General features: G+C 35.2%; 1 long non-coding RNA gene across 1 annotated transcript; it reads left to right on the forward strand.

Annotated features, from left to right (window-relative positions):
- The first annotated feature begins 18,185 nt into the window (after positions 1-18,185).
- Positions 18,186-20,505, forward strand: LOC129882855 (uncharacterized). Its single transcript, XR_008765842.1, has 3 exons — positions 18,186-18,399; positions 19,264-19,305; positions 20,141-20,505. It is a non-coding gene; the product is annotated as an uncharacterized LOC129882855 (long non-coding RNA).
- The last annotated feature ends 193 nt before the right edge of the window (positions 20,506-20,698 follow it).

A 20,698-nucleotide genomic window follows, 5' to 3' on the forward strand; every position in this document is an offset into this window, starting at 1 on the left:
CAGCACTAACTGAATCGGTCATGCTGCAATTACCGGCCTGTCTAGCCCTCTAGAATAGGATCCTTAGAAATTACCTATGCTCTTGGACTTCTTAGCCAAAGCCTTATCCTTCCCATCACTTCTCACACCTACCACTTTTTTATAAATTCCGTGACTTCGTTGAATCTATTGTCTGATGAAGTTATATGAATGGAAAGTACCTGCAACTCGGGGTTCAACCCCTTCACAAATAACTTGATCCTCTTCTTCTCTGTGAGTAGCATACCTGGACAATGCATGAAACTTGGCCTCATAAGCAGCCATTGATAACCCTCCCTACTCCAGTGATATAAACTTATCCTTCTTTCTATCCCTCAAAGTACGGGGCACTTACTTTTCTAGAAACAAGGCATGAAACTGAACCCAGATAAGTGGGGGAAACACTATCGAACAGCACTCTACATACACCCTCCACTACTGCTTGGCTTAGCCCGACAGCTGAAATGTCACAAACTCCACTCCCTATTGGTGCACTATACCCAGCTTGTGCAACCTCTCGTAGTAATTAAGGATAAACTCATAAGAATCTTCATTATCAGTACTGCTCAATATCGATCATCACAGGACCCATGAGTGGTCTGAAGAAGGCATCATTGCCTACAACCTCATCTGCTAGCTGAGCTGCAGTAGCAACCGGATGAGCAACATAAGATGGTGTTGCGGGCACGGTGGAAATGGATCCAGTTCCAGTCAACTCACACAAGAAAGCCATGATCTGCTAAGCTAGTACAGGGTCTAGATAGGGAATACCAGCAGCCCCAGTCTGGGTGTCCTCCTCCTGTTCAGCATTCTTCTCTCCTTCTCCAACCTCTACCTCTCCCTCGAACTCATCCTACGGAGCAGGAGAGGCCTCACCTACTAGCACCCCCTCAATTGGAACCTCCACTCTTGCAAGTACTGCTCTTCCTCTTCCCCTGCCTTATCTTCCTCTCCTACCTCTACCTCGGCCTCTCCCTCGAACAACGGGCTCTTCATCTAGCTTCACTAGAATTATGGGCCATACACTGTTATAGTGTATATTAACCATCTACAGACAAGAGAGTAAAAGAGGTTAGATACTAATTTGGATCACCAGATACCAATTGGAATCATGTTATAGCACAAAGGAAAGAAGACAATGAAACTTTTCCTAAAATCCTTTAACCTCTCGAAGAAAAGTACAGATATCTTTGTACTATTCCGCAAGACTCTACTAGACTCGCTTTGGTACGACAAGATCAATGAACCTAGACTCTGATACCAACTTTGTCACGACCCTTATCCGTCGTGACTAGCACCTATATTAATCCTCTAGTGAGAGAACCATCATTTCAAACAAACTAACAAAAATCACAATGTATACAAATGTTTAAAGATGCAGAAGCAGATTTAAATCAAAAAATAACTACAGAGTTCCCATAAACTCAGAAACCATCTAGTTATCAACCTCAAACATGCAGAAATAAAAAAATACCCTAGGAACTAAAATTAATTTGTACCAAAACTCTAGCAAAATATTGATTTAAGAAAGGGGAATACACTCCCAAAAACATAGTTATGAAACTAAACAGTATTTGAAATCTTAGTCTGGAAAAAGGACTAGAACAAAGGAGAGTCCACGATAGCTTAAAAAAATAGCTCACCCTTGAACTCGAATGAATCTCACTCTTCTAAATCAGGTCTCTGCGCAGATGGCTGAATATATCCTATACTCAACAAAGATGGAGCAAGTGTAGTATCAGTACATAAAATTAATAATGTACTGGTAGGATCACGCGATTAGACAGTACGCAGATCATAGACAAGTAAACCCAACACAATAAGCATATATATATAGAATAAGCTAACTATTTCCATAGCAATATCACAGTTCAACAACCTCAACTCATATAATTTCACATTAAGGGTCCTATCATGGGACTTGCAAACACTCAACTTGTGTAGAAATGTGACATCCGATCTAAGGTTTGTGTAAGAATGTGACATCCGATCCAAATATATATGTCGAAATGTCACACCTAATCTAATTTATATGTCAGAACGTGACACCCGATCTAAAAATACAAAAAAACACAATTTTATTCATTAATCATCATTATATTTCCAAGAACAAGTTCATCACAAAATATGCCAGCAAGTAATTATTTCACATATAATCTAGCATGTTTCCCTATTCATATACACATATGCATATCATGAATCAATTTAACAAGTAAATAAAACACATATGGAAAACAAAACCATCACCTACCTCGAATTCGAGCTTCAACCACTCTAAGATGCAAGAGCTTTCCCTTTTGGGGTTCTTTCTGCTAGTTCTTGGTCTCAAAATGGTCATATATACATAATGATCAATAAAATAGCCTAATTCACAAGAATTATAATATAATTCCCTCTTAGGACAAAACCCATGATCCCAACTCCACCTTAGGGCTATTTTCCACCATTAGTTTTAATTCAAACCCTCCCCCAATGATTACCAACTATAGTTCCTAGGTTTTAGGAATCAAAATATGAGCTTAGGGAGTAAAATCCTTATCTTAAAGCGTGGAAATCCATGGGAAATTACTGAAAAACGCTCTAGGTCGCCTCATGTCTGTCACGACCCAACCCCGTAAGCTGTGACTAGTGCCCAAATTAGACACTCGTACATACCCTTAGCCTAAATTAGCATATTAGTGGAATAAATAAATATGGAAGTCATATAAAGTTGCTAAACAGATATAGTACACGGAAGCCGATAAGGCCGTCACGGAATACAAAAACCCAGATCATATGCAAAACCCACAACAAATATCTACAGACCTCTACAGAATGATAGCCTAGTCATAGGATGGGACAGGGCTCTGTCGTACCCCTGACCAATATGTACAAATATATACCACAGAAAAGTTAGTACTAAAATATGGGCTCCGGGTAAAGGAGCACTGCCGAATAGCAGAGTGGATGTCCTAAAAAAGTGGATTGGTAAATCGAGCATCTGTACTTGTAGGCATGTAATGCAGCCCCCAAAGACAGAGGGGTCAGTACGGAAATTGTATCGAATATGTAACGCATGAACTGTAATAAATTAAGCCATAACCCGAATAGCCTGTGCAGAAAATGAGCAAAATCTAGAATATCAAAATATTTAGCATAAACACAGATAATGCATGCAGGAAAACATATGTCATAGACGGCCTCATTATGGGACTCGGTGAACAAAACGTGGTCGCCACCCCGTAACTAGAGCCACCGCACAACATACTCCAGAATAGGGAATATCTCTATAAAGGACCATATCATATCAAATAGCCATATCATATCATATTACCAGATATCAGCATGTGTGTACATGGCACAACATACACCACAACCCATGTACCTTTCATACCTGCCCCCTCATGTCAAGGCACGGCAAATAATACAGAGAAGTACGCTTGATAATATATCCTGGCCCGAGCTCAGTGGAGGAAGCATTGAGGCATCCACGAGTGGAGTAGTAAGAAACTAAATGCAATATAAAATACAAAATATCTACAAAGACTCGATAGCATAACTCCGATGATAAATCATATACGAAAAATTGAGCAATAATCATAGTGCATGTCTTTTCAATGTAGCGATGGTATAGGTCAAAATAGTCTTTCTGAATTCATTTCCATATTTCAAAATATATTATGGGTCTCAATGGAATAATTAAAATAACTGTCGTTTAATATTTAGAAGAGTAGCAAAGAGTTTTCTTTGAATTCTACCCAACATAAGTCAAATGGAATAACAAAGAAAAGTTCGGGAATAGTGGGCCCACCTCGGGCCAAATGAGGTGGAATACACAAATTACGTGTGTTAAACTTCATGACGTTACTTATAAGAGTTTTAAGATAGTCGAGTCCTATTTGTGCAAGTTCTAGATATTTAGACAATTTTTTCAAACTATTCATAACTATTTAATTCAATTCTACTGAATGGAAATGGGGCAAATTTAGGCATCGATTCCAAAGAGTAGAGTCGTCTTTGAGGCTCGTATCCAAACTTATTATACCTAAGATATGCCAAGAGAAGGAAAGGTAAAGCTTTACATACCTTATTGGCCTTTTATGCTTGTCCAAATTCAAATCTCGTTTCCTACAAAATCTACAATTGGCCACATTTACCAAATACTAATTATAAGGCTTTAAGAATTCAATCTTAACCAATACTTGTCTACAGAAATTTGGGCAGCATCTCCCCTATATATATAACATCCCCGAGATTTCAACTCGGCCAAAATGTCAACAACCATACCAACAACAATACCAATAATATCAACAATCAATTTGAAATGCATCATAACATAAGTTGTTTTTTTTATAAATAGTGCAACAACTTCCAATCCAACTTTGCATTTTCAAATCAATATTAACATTTTTATGCTCCTATATTAATTTAAGATCATTCAAGCATAGGCCAAGAATATTTCAAGCAATCTAGACAATATTCACTGATCCCATATTTTACCTGAAATCTCTTTATATGCAACAAAACTATCACGGTGCATTTTCTACTTTTAAATTCATAATCAACAACAATAATCCACACTTTAACAACTTCATTTCCATAATCAAAATCATGCTAAAATGACATAATTCCCTACAATCTATTTCAAGGCCAACTTAAACCATTTAACCTTCATTTACATTATAAAAATCACAACAACCCAACTAACATACTAAACAAAATTAATTCATTTCCGTCTCATCACCCTACACCACATTTCCAACTTCAACCAAATTCATTCAACTTCCATTTCTAATATAAAATCCACAATAACTACTACTAGAACACTACATAAAATTTAATTCATCTTGCCCATACCATAACACATATATACGGCCATAGACATATATACACCCCCACCATGCAAACTTCCATATTTCCATAAATTCTACCCATTTCTACGTACTACAATGTAAACAAGCCTTCATAACATATTAAAAAGGGATTAATTCTTACCTTTTCCTTCTAACTTCTTCACTTGACCAAGGTGCTAAATTGATGAAACAAGCACCCTATCTTCCGAAATAACTACACCACGTTATAGACGGCCCTTGAATTAGTGGAAATACTAGAAGAAAATAATTTTTGGGACAAAATTTCAAGGACCAAAATTTCCCTAGGCTTGGCCGATTTTCTCTTCTTTTTTTTTGTTCTTCTCCCTTCTCAACTTGTCTTGAAAGTTCCATGGAACTTTATGATTTAAATGGACCTTTTATTAATTCATCACATGGATGAATTACTTGGGCTTGGGTTATTATTTTTTTTGGACCATGGCCACTCCTTATGATTGGGCCTCTCTTGTCTTCTTTTTTGCTCCAAAAATTTTAAGCCCAATCATTTAGTCCATATATCTTCTTTTTTTGGGTAATTCATGAACTAAGTTTTTAAAAAAAAAATCCATTTTTACCCTTGGCCTTTTTCAATAGTTCCACATCCAAAATTTCATAACCACTTATGTGAAATTCCAATTTTGCCCTTAACCTTTTATAATATTTCCACATCCAAAAATTCCATAACCAACTTATGTATCGAACAAGATCAAAACATAGCATTATCCTTAACTTGTTGTAATTATCCCAAAATGTCCAAATGTGCAAAATACGGATTATAACAATGTCGTTCTAGTAACTATTTTTGTAGAAAAGGACTATTTCTGGGGGGTTTTCCGACTTAAGTTGCAGTTGTCCCATTCTGGTTAGATCCGTCCTGCTCTGGTGGGATATGCGGAAACAGAAAACTCGGAGTTTGAGCTCCAAGCCCCCATTTCGCAAAACACCCTTATTTCCAAAGATGTATTAAAATATGCCTTTTATGCGAAATCCAATTTCGGGAGTTTTGCTCGCCCGTATGCGATTCCGCAGAGCCGTAAATGCTCCTTATTATATTGGATATTAGCTTACCCAATCAAATTGTAGATTTGATCCCCCACCATAGGCAAGTTCACCCTACACTTCACCTGACTCAGATTTCATCCAAGTCTGGCTTAGACTAAAAAAATTTGAAGTTACTCCCTAAAGTTTCTAGCCCGAAATCCTTCCCCATTGGTCTATTCATAACGATGAGGATAGGTCGTTACAAGAATCCTTAGGCAATCCTACACATAGCTTTGATCGATACTTGAGCTGGATGAATTTCTACTTTTTATTTGTTATATTTTATTATACATGTTTTTGCATATTCTATATTTTAACTTACATGTACTGCACATTTTTTAGTTGAACATATATACTTTACACATCATTTTCAGCCTCGTCCACATTTTTTAATGATTATGGTTTACTTATGTTGAGCTTGGAAAAATAATTCAATACTTCACATTCATGTTAGTCTCTACGACTGTCTTTCTAAGTCATATCATTTTATTTTATTTTTACATCTATTTTTTTATCTTTAGGATCATTCTTTTGAACTTTATCATCTAGTTCAAAAAATTATTAACATTGTCCTGTACATTTCTTTTCATTCTAGAAATATATTATTTCAGAGCTGAACTCTAACTCATAGTCTCACCTCCTTTAAACACAATCATTAATACATAGTAATCATACAAGACACGCATATGTATGTTTATGTTTGAACTACTTTTTGACCTAATTTTTGTCCTAGCAAAATACATAGGAAACCCTATATAAGGGTTCGGTCTTTCACTATTTCAAAATAACTTCTTCAGAATTTAAAAACTTGGGGCAAATATTTTTGAAACAGTTAAAATACACTCTCCAAAGTTCTGCCAATAGCCCAAATCAATAATTCTCTCAAATTCAAATCTCTCTGGCATCAATGCCAATATTGAATTATATTCAAACCTTCACATGACTTTGATCCAAAGTATAGGACAAAAGTTTTTTCGAGTATCGTAGGCTATGAAATATGGAGTTTCGTCCTTCACTTTCAAAATCAAGAGTTCAACACTCCCTTAATCATTCAAACCTTCTAATAGCAGTGAAGGAGGAACAACATCATCATTGAAACTCATGGTAGAATCACGCTAACATTCGATTTCAAATCGAAAGCATCACTTTGCCACATGGCCTAATTCTAATCCCTCTGAGTCTTATGATATGGAGTGACGCAAATACTTTGTTATTTAATTCTTACAGGATAAATGATCCATGTACTTCACAAGGGCTTTGGACTCCATGAGGCACCAATATATAATGGGGCAAACAAATTAGGGAAGCTTTGATCAAATAATCACACTTTTTTTATATTATTTTTTTATGGCTCCCCTACTTTCACTCATTTCTCATATATCTATAGAAGAACCAACCCCACCTGCAGGTGGGGATGGTCATAATAATTCACAATCATAAAGACATCTCAAAAATGACAGAATAAAATATGCCCTCGCAAATAACCAAGGGACCATAACATGTCGTCTCCAAAAACTATCACGAGACTATCACAGCAATGAGTGATTTCTACAAATAACTGGGAGATTATAATATAATTGTACCTTGAGCAGGCAGGATGTACTTTCCTACTGAACATGTCAATCAACATCGAACTTATGAGGCATCGCTCTGAGTTTATCTATACCCTTGCATTTAATTTTGTACATATATTTTATACATTCAATAAATATTTTTGGTTTTCTTTGTCTTGCATTCCTTCAACACATGAATACATTCTCATACATATATTTTATTTCATATCTTCTTGAACTACATGAACTTGATTCTTATCTCAATGAGATAAGTAGGCAATCATTTTGGGTTCAGTACTTTTTACAAAAAATCAAAAAAAATATTATTTGCTTGCTTAGCATTTTATACTATAGTAGCCTGAAATACGCAGACCTGATTCTTATTTTCTATAAGATACGTAGGCAACCCTCATTTGGGTTCTGTTCTATTTTTTTTTCTTTCAAAAAAAACAAAAATGAATCAAAGTCTAGACTTGATTGGTACCAACACAGTTAGGAGTGTGCATGAGGAAGAAATATTTGGTATGATGGAGAGGATCAACTTCATGGTAAACCATAGATTCTTTTGGTACCTCTTAATTGCTCCTTAGTGACATTTGAGAGAATTCTCTAGCATACATCTAATACAAGAACGAAATCAACCCCATTGTTTCAAGCGCATTTGTGTGGTGAGTCTTAGATTAATTCATTACATTGCAATGTTGATCTAGAACTTAGCCTAAATGTCTTTTGAGGTGAAATCGTGAGTTACAATTGACTGGGAAAGGATTGTAGGCCTTCCTTGACCCGATGGTTCCTTTCATAGCCTACCAAATGGCATTTTCCCTAGCATCCCCCCTTTGAGCTTGTAGACTTTTTGTTGGACAACCACATTTTAACCTATCCATTTTGAGTGCTTAAATGCATTATCCCTCTCTTGGTCCAACCTTCCTGAGCATACTAAAATGTGCAAATTACGAACAAAGAACCAAGATCAAAGACGTAAGCTAAAGTCCCATAAAAACAAAATTGAAAATATGTCTTAAAAAAAACACAAAATCAAAAATAAATCTCCAACAAAGGTGTAAAAACTTTTTTTAAAAAAAATGATTTTGAGAAAGAGGGAGAAAGGACTCCAACCACAAACGATTCAAAAGAAGACAAAACAAATACAGAAGAAAGGGATGATACAACAAAGAAGATCAATTGTCGATGCACAACAAATGTCAAAAGCACAGATACAGTGCATGTTCAAGGAAGATTTAGTCATTTTTACCCAGAATAATATCCTACCTATCCCTAAAGCTTATATTACAATCCAATAACAAGTCCTACATGATCCTATTCCAAGTGTTCTCATATTAGTGGATACTTACATGAAGGCCAACTCTACAATATCACAATTGCATGCATGAATATCATTTTGAGCGTGAGAGTACTTTCCAAAATGTCCTAAAATTATAGTATTCAAATATGTGAAAATTAGGACTTTCTTTGTGATGAGGCCACTTGAAACATGAGGGATAGATATAGTTCAAAACTTTGGTTTGAAACAAGACGAATAAATCGTATCGATATTTAGGTATGTTAGAGGTACCACTTGAAACTATAGGAATTATTTTGATTTTGATCTTGGCTAGCTGAGAAAAGATGGTAGAATTCTTATGCACATTACTAAGTGTTGGTACCAATAAGAGTCAAGATGTGATTCTGTCTTTTTCACTTTTCAACATTTCTAACAAAAACAAACACCCAAAAAATGAAAATGAAAAAAAATAAAATAATTCATATTTTCTGTCTTCAAATACGATCATTTTAAATTCAAATACAGGCACCCACCTTCTAATACAAGTATTTCAATATATTTTACATGCACCCACCTTCTAATATGAGTATTTTAGTACATTTTATATGTATCCGCCTTCTAATATGGGTATTTCAGTATATTTTTCAGGCATTCATCTTCTAATACAGGTATTTCAATATATTCTACAGGCATCCACCTTCTAATATAGATATTTCAGTAGATTTTACAAACACCACCTTCTAATACAGGTATTTCAATACATTTTACGAATACCCACCTTCTAATATGGGTATTTCAGTACATTTTAAAGGCACTCACCTTCTAATACGGTTATTTCAATACATTTCACAGGAGCCCATCTTCTAATATGGGTATTTCAATACATTCCACACATGCTCACATTCTAATACGGGCATTTCAGTATATTTTACAGGCACCCACCTTCTAATACGGGTATTTCAGTACATTTTATAGGCGTTCACCTTCTAATATGGGTATTTCAGTATATTTTTATATACACCCACCTTTTAACACATGTATCCACACTCTAGTGAGTGTTTTTAATAAATTTTACAAGCACCCACCTTTTAATATGAGTATTTTACCTTTTAAGTATATTTTATAGGCTTTTACATTACATGTTTGCCCAGCTAGTTGGAGGCCACTTACATTACATGCTTGATCCGCCAGTCGAAGGCCCTTTACATTACATTTTTGGCCCTCCATTTGTACTAAATTCTTTCTACCATTATCACAAAAGAAAACAGTGTCATCACAATTCAACACTAGGCAAATTTTGAGAGACAATCAAAATTTACCGCAACTTTGCATTTTGTACTACATTAACTTGATTCTCATGACACTGAGATATGTAGGAAGCTCTATGCAGAGTTAGATCATCACAAGGACATAACCATTCTTTCTCTCCAACAAGAGCACAGTCTTGCATTCCCAACTATCACAACTCGATATTGGAGTAATTTTGGAAGAGACATAGGGAACATATGAAACCTTTCAATAGGACCAGAGTCTTCAACTCCAAACAACAAGACAAGAGGCTATTTGCCTCAACTTTTAAACTATACATGGCCCGATCCTCATGCAACTCGAGGTATGTAGGCAACTCTTAATCAGAGTTTAATCAATTTCTTTTTTTATAAAAAAAATAATCTTTTGTTGAGCAAAATTGGCTGCATGTCAACATTTTTGCCCGAAGACTTCTACGTCATCTTCCGTCGAAAAGGGCAAACTGTTGACATCCAATTTTGGCTCTGTATGCTCAAAATTACCATCTTCAGACTTCTTGATCATTAAAGAGCACAAAATATAATTTCTTACACATCTTTTTCCAGTTTTTAAACAAAAATATTAATAATAATTCTTATTTTAGGATTTACATAAATTTATTCTCATCTTTTCCCTTTTTAATAATTTATGGATAATCATTCTTAGTTTCATAAATAATAGGATTCTTATCCATTTATTGTCATTGTAAAATTTTAATAGTCATACTATTTTTACAGTCATCAACAAGCGTATACAACATAGCACTGTAATTTATTCTTTACAACATAGTATATCTTTCAAAATATTGATTACATTTTTATTTTATCTTTTTAATTATTTTATAATTATTATTTTACATATCGATACATATATTATTTTTTGTAATGACCCATGATTTCATTATGAGAACGATTTTCAATCTTTAATAAAATACCTCTCCGTAGATTTAAATTGAAAATTTTGGACTATTTGGTAGCTACGGATAATTAGTTGATGGGTAATTTTGGGTAATTAATTTAATTGATGGACTAAATTATTAATTTATTTAATATCATTTACCATTTATCACATATTTATTTAATAGGACTTATCACTTTTAATACATAATTAATTCTTTTAAAGATAATAAATTAAAGAAAGAGGGGTTAATATTATTAGGTCATACCACAAACCACTTGCAAATCTTATTATTGGGTCCCGCCGTCGACAAGATTCACCGAAAGGGAAAACAGGTAAACTTATTAAAGTCCTAATTTCTAGCTTTATGCATATTGATAATTTTTGGCCATAAATCCTTATTATTATTTTTTTGTTTTGTTACTTAGATGATAAAGAGTATAGAATGGGTTGGAGCAAATTGATTATATTTTTTCATTTTGTTGTTGCGGTTCAACGTGGGCATCTCCTTATGATATGGTGGGATCATATTACATTCGGTAAAATTACCAAAATACCCCTAGACTAAATACGCTTGCGCAATGCATCTTTCTTAAATATTCTGGTCAATCTGAGGCCAAAATATTGATCAGTGTGAAAATTATGTGGAAAAATGGTATTGGTTGAATTTTAGGCCAACCGGATCAAAAGATAAATTTTCAAAGTGAAGCGACAAAAACAGAGAAGTGGGCGATAGGTCCACGTCGCGGACCTGCCGTAGATTTGGACTTAATTTTATCCTGGTTATTTTCTACAGGGTTAGAATAAAAATACACTATGAGAGAACAAGTGCGCGACAGGCCAATTTTTCTGCCCGTTTTTAATTTTAAGGAGGGGCATTCCGGTCTTTTCTCCACCCCTCCTTTACTTAATCCACCACTGATATAGGTTATTTTTGACCTTAAAAGAGTTCCTAAACGCATTCCTATGTCTTTTACACTAAATTAACTTAAGAGCTAGGGCTAAGAAGTGGAGAAGAGGCTAAGGTTCAAAAGATTCAAGCAATATCTTGCAAGATTAATTGTCCTGTGTTTATCCCAGGTATGTAAGGCTACCCATAATGTGGATTGAGTTCATCCACATACCTTACATCTTTCATTTACTTAGTTGAGATGTGTTTCAAAGTTCCATGAATCGAGTTCTTGAATTATCTATCATTCCCATTGGGTAATTAATTTAATTGGTGGACTAAATTATTAATTTATTTAATATCATATACCATTTATCACATGTTTATTAAAATAAATTAGTAGAACTTGTCACTTTTAGTACATAATTAATTCTTTTAAAGATAATAAATTAAAGAAAGAGGGGTTAATATTATTAGGTCATACCACAAACCACTTGCAAATCTTATTATTGGGTCCCGCCATCGACAAGACTCAACGAAAGGGGAAACAGGTAAACTTATTAAAGTCCCAATTTCTGGCTTTATGCATATTGATAATTTTTGGCCATAAATCCTTATTATTATTTTAGTATTTTGTTACTTAGATGATAAAGAGTATAGAATGGGTTGGAGCAAATTGATTGTTTTTTTTCACTTTGTTGTTGCAGTTCAACGTGGGCATCTCCTTATGGGATGGTGGGATCATATTACACCTGATAAAATTATCAAAATACCCCTAGACTAAAGAACTCTCGCGCAACGCATCTTCCTTAAATTTTTCAGTCAATTCGAGGTTGAAATATTGATCAGGGTGAAAATTGTGTGGAAAATGGTATTGGTTGAATTTTAGGTCAACCGGATCAAAAGATAAATTTTTGGAGTGAAAAAATGAAAATAGAGAAGTGGGCGATAGGTCCACGTCGCAGACCTATCGTTGATTTGGACTTAATTTTATCCTGGTTATTTTCTACGGGGTTAGAATTCGATCAAAAAAAATTTGAAAAAAAATCCACAATGAGGGAATAAGTGTGCGACAAGCCAATTTTTCTGCCCATTTTTAATTTTAAGGAGGGGCATTCCGATCTTTTCTCCACCCCTCATATACTTAATTCATGACTGATATTGGTCGTTTTTTACCTTAAAAGAGTTCCTAAACGCATTTATAAGTCTTTTACGCTAAATTAACTTAAGAGCTAGGGCTAAGGAGTAGAGAAGAGACTAAGGTTCAAAAGATTCAAGCAATATCTTGCAAGATTGATTGTTCTGTCTTCATCCCAGGTATGTAAGGCTACCCATAACGTGGAATGAGTTCATCCACATGCCCTACATCTTCTGTTTACGTAGTTGAAATGAGTTTCAAAGTTCCATGAATCGAGTTTTTGAATTATCTATCATTCTCATTGAGTTCGTATATAAATCTTCTTGTGTTATTGTACATGTATTATAATATTCCTTGATGAGTTCTTGAATTGAGTCTTGTTGAGAGTGTGGGTTCGTGTTTGCATCCATACGAACCCTAATTGATATTTCATTGTACATTATGCATTGACGGAGTTTTAAAGAACGAGTTGTAAACATCTTGCATTAAATATTTTATGCATTTATTTTGAGTTAAAGAATAACAAGTGTTTTCTTTGATTGAGAAAGAGTCTGAGCATGAGTTGAGAAATCTCCTGAGTAGTATTTTGAGCATGAGTATTCTATGTATAAACGAGTTGAGCGATATTTCATTAAAATGTCTATTATAAGATTGAGTTGAGAAGTCACAATACATTTTTATTTTAAATGCATTCCTTGAGTTGAGATGGGTTGAGTCTTGAGTTAAAGTTCGGAAGAGACTAATTGAGTAAATTGAGAAATGTTTCTCACTTAATATGTATATGAGCATAACAGAGTATTTTTGGAGTAGTATTGAACACCGATATAGGGTGAGCCAATAAACTACGTAGTCAACGTAGGATAGAGGTTAAGCCTCTCTAGTCCCAAATGAGGACTTTTGTACTGAATCCATGAGGTTCAGCAGCCTTTACCCTGGCAAGGTATTGGACGGTTGCGACAACGGCAGCTCTTAAGCGTTGTATCATCACTAGCTCATAAGTGATGGTTGTCGGTTAGAGAACCTTCCAAAGATTAAGTTATCATACTTTTATATATTGAGTTATATCTCTGATTGCATATCATTTAAAGCATTATATTATTCTACTTCATATTTTATTGAATTGAGTTATTTTCAGAGTTGAGTTGAGTTGAGTATCTCGAATAAGTTTTCTTTCAGCCATTTTGCATACTCGTACATTCCATGTACTGACACCATTTGGCATGCATCATTTTATAATGCAGATACAGGTGATAGAGGTCCTCAACAGGTGCACCGTTGAAGACTAAACCTCATCCAACTTTTGGTGAGGCCTCCTTGCATTCGGAGGACTTCAATTATATGTCTTCCATTCATTTTCTTTCGATGGTCAGTTGAGGTAGCCTTGGACTTGTCTTGGTACCTCTCTAGTATTGATTTAGAGGCTTCTTGGACAGAGTCTGAGTTGAGTTACAGGGATTTGTTCCAGATCTTGTTTTAAAAACTAAATTTTATTATTGAGTACGTAACATTGAGTCCCTTCATGCTTGAATATTTTTCATCATATTATTTCATTGTTCATGATGTTTTATGTGCCCACTTGAGTTATCTGTCTTTTGAGTTATGTTGAACCTTCCACTGAGAGTTTGGATGTGTGATTGGACCAAGTGGTTCGCTTGGAGATCAGCAATGATCTTCGAGTGCTAGTCACTTCTAGGGTACCCTCCTGGGGCGTGACAGATTATTCTTATATATATATATATATATATATATATATATATATATATATATATATATATATATATGCACATAGCTAATAATGGGGCTCCTGTTGACACTCAATTTTAGCCTAACTTTTGTAAAATTAATATTTTTAAGTTTTTATTCTTTAAATAGTTCAATATACATTCTCATCAATTTTAGAATAATTAATCGATAATTATTCTTATTTTTTAAACTATTAGGATTTTTCATTAATTTATTTTGAATTTTAGTTAATTTTAATTATTAATATTTTCATTAATTTTACTTTATTCTCAGTCTTGTTTTGTTAAATCATCATTTTTCATCATATTGCATTTTTACATGTAACAACCAGAATCAACGTTAATTTTAGATTAAAAGAAAATGCAGGAAATTTATTCAACTGGGTTCCACCATCCCATCAGAGCAGGATGGTCCGGCCTTAGCGGCGCCGCTAGAGCGGAATAACATAGGATAGAACTTAAGTCGCGATTTTCTTATTTTTACCCACTTCTTCTAATGGGAGTTTAGAGGCGAGGATTACTGCAATAACCCTCCAAAAGGCTGCTCTTGATTTGGAAAGAAGAAGGAAGGGAATCTCAGCATTGGAAGGCTCTCAACCAATGGAATTCAGTCCGGTCTTTCCCGTAGAACACCTGAAACTAAGGATTTCAGCAGTACTGTCCATCCACAGTTGTTTGGCGTCAAGGTAGGCTAGGCTTCTCTTTTCTGAAGAGTAAATGTATACCTATTATGTAGTATGGAAGGAAAATTAATGAGAAATCATATAACTAATATCATAACCCAACCCCGTAGGCTATAACTGGGTTCCGACCTAGACCCCCCGTACATGTATCTATTAGTTATAGTCAAGTTGAACTACGTATAATGTGATACTACACCCCAAAAACCCTAATGGGTCAAACCGTTTTCATATACATGTAGCCTCTTTCCTTCGTATCATATAATGAAAGGGAACGCATGCCGACTAGGCTGTCATAACATAAAAATATTTACAACGCGTCGTATAGGTACAATTGAAACAAACTTACAAAAACTCACATACACATGTCTACAGACCTCTAAGAGTATTAACTGTATCATATGGCGGGATAGGGCCTCCATCGTACCCCTGAATAAAAAAATATATACATCAAATGACCAGCGTCAAAAGTTAGGCTCTGGAATAGTGGAGCACTTCCAATATAGCTGAGTGGAAATCCTACACCAGTGGATACCTCAAAATGAACATCTGTACCTGCGGACATGAAACGTATCCCCCCCTAAAAAAAGGAGGTCAATACGATAGATGTACTGAGTATATAAAGCATAACACAGTATAAGTGAGATTACCGCAGAATTGGGGTGCAGGAAACAAGTATAACATTTAATAAATCACTATACCTGTATCTTATAAAATGAGGGCATGTATACCATCCTCCCACACCATACCCAGCCGGCTGTGGGACTCGGTGTTATCATATCATCATATACGGCATCATACCATCATATACGACATTATCTTATAGGTTATAAATATATCATTATGTGTTTATACGCACGCATATGTACTGTATCCGACCCTTTAGTAAGGGACTCGGTGAATGGAGTAGTGTATATTCATATCATACCGTTACCATCTCATACCATTATATCTTATCATTATATATATATCATACCGTACCCGGCCCATTATGGGACTCGGTGTTATAATCATATCATCATATATGTACCTAACCACTTAGGGGACTTAGTGTCATCATCATATCATCATATACCGTACCTGGACCACTATGGGACTCGATATCATCATCATATCATCATATACCATACTCGGCCCATTATGAGACTCAGTTTCATAATCATATCATCATATACTGTACCTGGCCCCTTAGGGGACTCGGTGTCATCATCATATCCTCATATATCATACCTGGCCCATTAGGGGATTCGATGTCATAGGCAACCACACATAGGCAGATCATTATCTAAAACTTTTTAAGGTAGTCAAACAGAACTATCATTCGTGGATCAGGATAATAATCATCTCAAGTGCCCTTTGAGTGCCACTAGGGCTACATTAAGTGAAGTCTCAAGAATTATAGACATATTTTAGGGTAATGCCAACCGACTTAAGGAACTCAGGGACATCTGTCATAACAGAGTCCTTAGGAATAAGAGCTTTACATCCCACTATTAAATGACATATAGACGATTCAGGGAAGGTAGCTCAACTACGATGAGAGTTTTCCTGCCAACGAGTGAATATGAGACATATAGCATATTCAGAGCTTAAGAATGAAATTACCCTACAGCTCGTATCATGTATGATCTATCTTTGACACATGTCAACTAAAAGGAAGGGTAGGCTTTACCTGTTTATCACTTCCCATCCCAAAGGAGTTTGAGAGACAATAACTCAACTATTGTAGGCGTTCTAATATTCAGAAATTGATAAGGATCAGGAGGTATGCTCGAGGATTTATGCATGGGATTATCCCCACTTACATACGCAGATATACACATTGCACTTCTATCAAGGATATGCTAAGAGGAAGGAAACAGCTTTACGTACCCTCTACTTCTCATCATCTAGGGGACAGTGAGAGGCCCTAACTCAATTAGCATGGGAGCTCTCACTTCTAGAAGTAGGTAGGGGTTGTTTATCATATTCAGAACTTCATGAGTAGATTCGTCCCCATATTTCATATACATATCATATTTAAGACTAAGACACGCCAAGAGAAAGGAAGGATAGCTTTACATACTCATCACTTCCTAATGTATGGAAGGCTTGAGAAGCCCTAGATCAATTATTGTAAGATTGCTTTCATCAAGAAATAAATGAGGACCGTGAATTATGCTTGGCATTTATGAGTAGATTTACCCTCAAGCTCATATCATTCATTACTTAACTTGAAGACATGCCAAAAGAAAAGAAAGGGTAGCGTCACATACCTGTTATGGGTTAATCGCATCCAAACTCGCTTCGTTACTCCTTTAACTTATTTAACACAAAAGTAATACTAAATTAGTGACCTTCGACTTTATTGTTACATTCCGTATTTTTGCATTTTGGATTATTCGTAAGCTAACGATTATAAATTCAAGGGCTTTTAATTTTGAATTTTTAAAAGGACATGATTTGTTGTAGATGCCAAGTTATATGAATAAATTATGTGTAGTAAAATACATCTCAAGAAGGACCCTTAAGCCGAATCAAAATAGAAGCCATCAAATATGTTTTTCTTAAAGTTACGTTTCGGGTAAGCTGACTTCGGGAGGCCATAACCTCTTTATAATTTGAGAATTTGGGAAAACTCTCAACATGAAAGTTGTAGATAATTGAAATATCTTTCCAACCATAGGTCGTGGGACGAAATGTGATATCGGAGTAATAAGATATAGACGTTTTAAATCTGACAGGCCAAACTAAATAGTGAATTCGGCCCAACCCAATTTTAATTCGGGTCAGGCCCAATACCCACAAAATTAAATCTGATTTTTTGTAACTATTCCTTCATACAAAGATCAACATAATTCTGGAAATTTCCAAAGAGAGAGAGAAAGGGAGTTCTTGAGAAAAATCCCAAATCCGACCAAAATTAAGTCCCGAAATCCGAAGCTCATGAAGAGAAAATTGTTGTACGTCGTGTTGGCTTCAATTTGAGCTAGAAATCAACCAATAAGGAGAAGATTTTATGTGGTGCTGCAAATTCAAGGTAATATTAAAGTCTCCTTTTCATTGTTAACAAGTTTAGTTAGAGTTTTAACGGATTAGAACGGAGAAAATAGTGTTATAAACTAGTTTGGTGATTTGTTGAGATTTATGGGTTAAAGGGTTGTTTTAGGTAGATTAAATGGATGAAATTAGGTTAGTGATGATGTATAATAATGGTTGATATTGTTTTGATGTTGTTGATGAGTTGTTGTTCTTGAATTTGGAGGAAAAAGGTGTATGAAGATTTTGAATGTTCAAACCCGTTTTTGGAATTGAGTAGCTGGTAGTAATTCTGGAATATCTCATTGTGTAGACCTTCGAATTTAGATATTAAACATGTTTTGGAAAGCTAATACACGTACCTACAACTCTTATGTTTATGTCTTAGTCTATATCTGCTGTTATGATGTCGAAAACTGAGCATGAATCTTAAGACAAATTCTGTCCAGATTCTGGATTGAAAATTCCTTCATGTATAGCTGTTCGTATTTTGATGATATCTCTTTGTAGAAAATGAATTTTGAGTTGATTTCTTTTGAATTGGAAACTTAAGACATATATCTAAATGTTTCATGAAGGTTATAAAGTCCAGTTTTGCCGTTTTCATTTTCAAATTTTAGATACAACGTGAGGTACTTGACTTTCCGAATTTACTGCTTTGGTAACATGAATAATAAATCTTATTTTGTGTCAATATTTTGGATTGTTGATGTTGGTTGATGATTATATGGCTGGTTTAAAAGTGGGAAAAGTGAGTGGTATAGGGGAGGTGCTGTCCAATTTTTTTTAGAAATAACCTACTAACGATAGACTACGTTTTATTCTTGTCCATAGCTTAATCATAGTGCTTAACGTTTTAATATAGGTTGAGACAATATTGGACAACGTATACGTATAAACGCTAAAGGTATGTGAAGTTAACATTTTCTTCTTTTGGCATGATCCATATGAAACGAACGAATGACGTATGCTTAAATTCCAAAGAAACTCTTATTCGTAGATATACTCGGATGGCTACCGTTCTTGATTTTCAAAATTTATATTGTTATGTCTTGACTCATGTGTATAATTCCAGCCATCCTAGTTGGTATAACTCATGTTGTGGTATAATTCATATTTTAGTATAATCCATAATTAGTGTGATTTATAATGACTATTGTCTTGGTTTTCAAATGATGGTCTGTTTTGCTTATTCTATTAAGTCTCCGATAATGATTAAATTTCACAAGGTTGCTAATGATATCTTATTCGTGCATGCTGTTATGGTATTATTCACCGAGTCCTACGATAGGCCGGGTATGTTATCATGTATGGATTCCACTACATTATTCACCGAGTCCCTTACTAGAGGGCCGGGTACGTGATATGATAATATGATATTATAATGATATGACGATATGATTATGGCACCGAGTCCCATAATGGGCCGGGTACGGTATCAGTGTACACTACTCTATTCACCGAGTTCCTTGCTAGAGGGCCGGGTATGGTATATATATACATATGACGATATATTGATATAATTGTGATACCGAGTCCCATAACGGGCCAGGTACGATATATGATGATGATATGCATGTCTTTATTTTATAACACAGGTACAGTGATTTATTGATTATGACACTTGACTCCTGAATCTTTATTTCAGATGTGATCTCTTTTACGATATTTTATGCTTTATATACTCGGTACATATTTCGTACTGACCCCCTTCTTCGGGGGGCTGCGTTTCGTGCCCGCAGGTACAGATACTTATTTTGGAGAGCCGCCACCTTAGGATTCTACTCAACGGGTTGAAGTGCTCCATTGTCTCGGAGCCTAAACTTTTGGTACTAATCCTTATAATGTATATATTTGTGTATTTTGGGGGTACGGCGGGGCCCTGTCTCGTCATATGCTATTGTTAATCCTCTTAGAGGTCTGTAGACACATGAGTGGGTTGTATGTAGATATTGTCTGATGTACTAGTATGGCATATGTTTTTGGACATTTACATTCGGAGTGAAAGCCTTGTCGGCTTACGTATTATGTTATCTTATTTTTGACAATTAAGACTCCCCAAGAAATAGCTAATTTTGGTATATATATAAGTGACAGTTTGAGACAACGTGCTACCCATATAAATTCTATATCGTGTTTACTTGTCGATTGACAAAAGATAATATGTGTGTATACGAGTGTCCAATTCGGACACTAGTCACGGCCTACGGGGCTAGGTCGTGACAAAAGTGGTATCAGAGCAGTTCATCCTCGGAATGTCTACAGACCGTGTCTAGTAGAGTCTTGTTTATCGGTGTGTT

The sequence above is a fragment of the Solanum dulcamara genome, chromosome 1, assembly GCF_947179165.1.
Source record: "Solanum dulcamara chromosome 1, daSolDulc1.2, whole genome shotgun sequence".
NCBI classification, from domain to species: domain Eukaryota; kingdom Viridiplantae; phylum Streptophyta; class Magnoliopsida; order Solanales; family Solanaceae; genus Solanum; species Solanum dulcamara.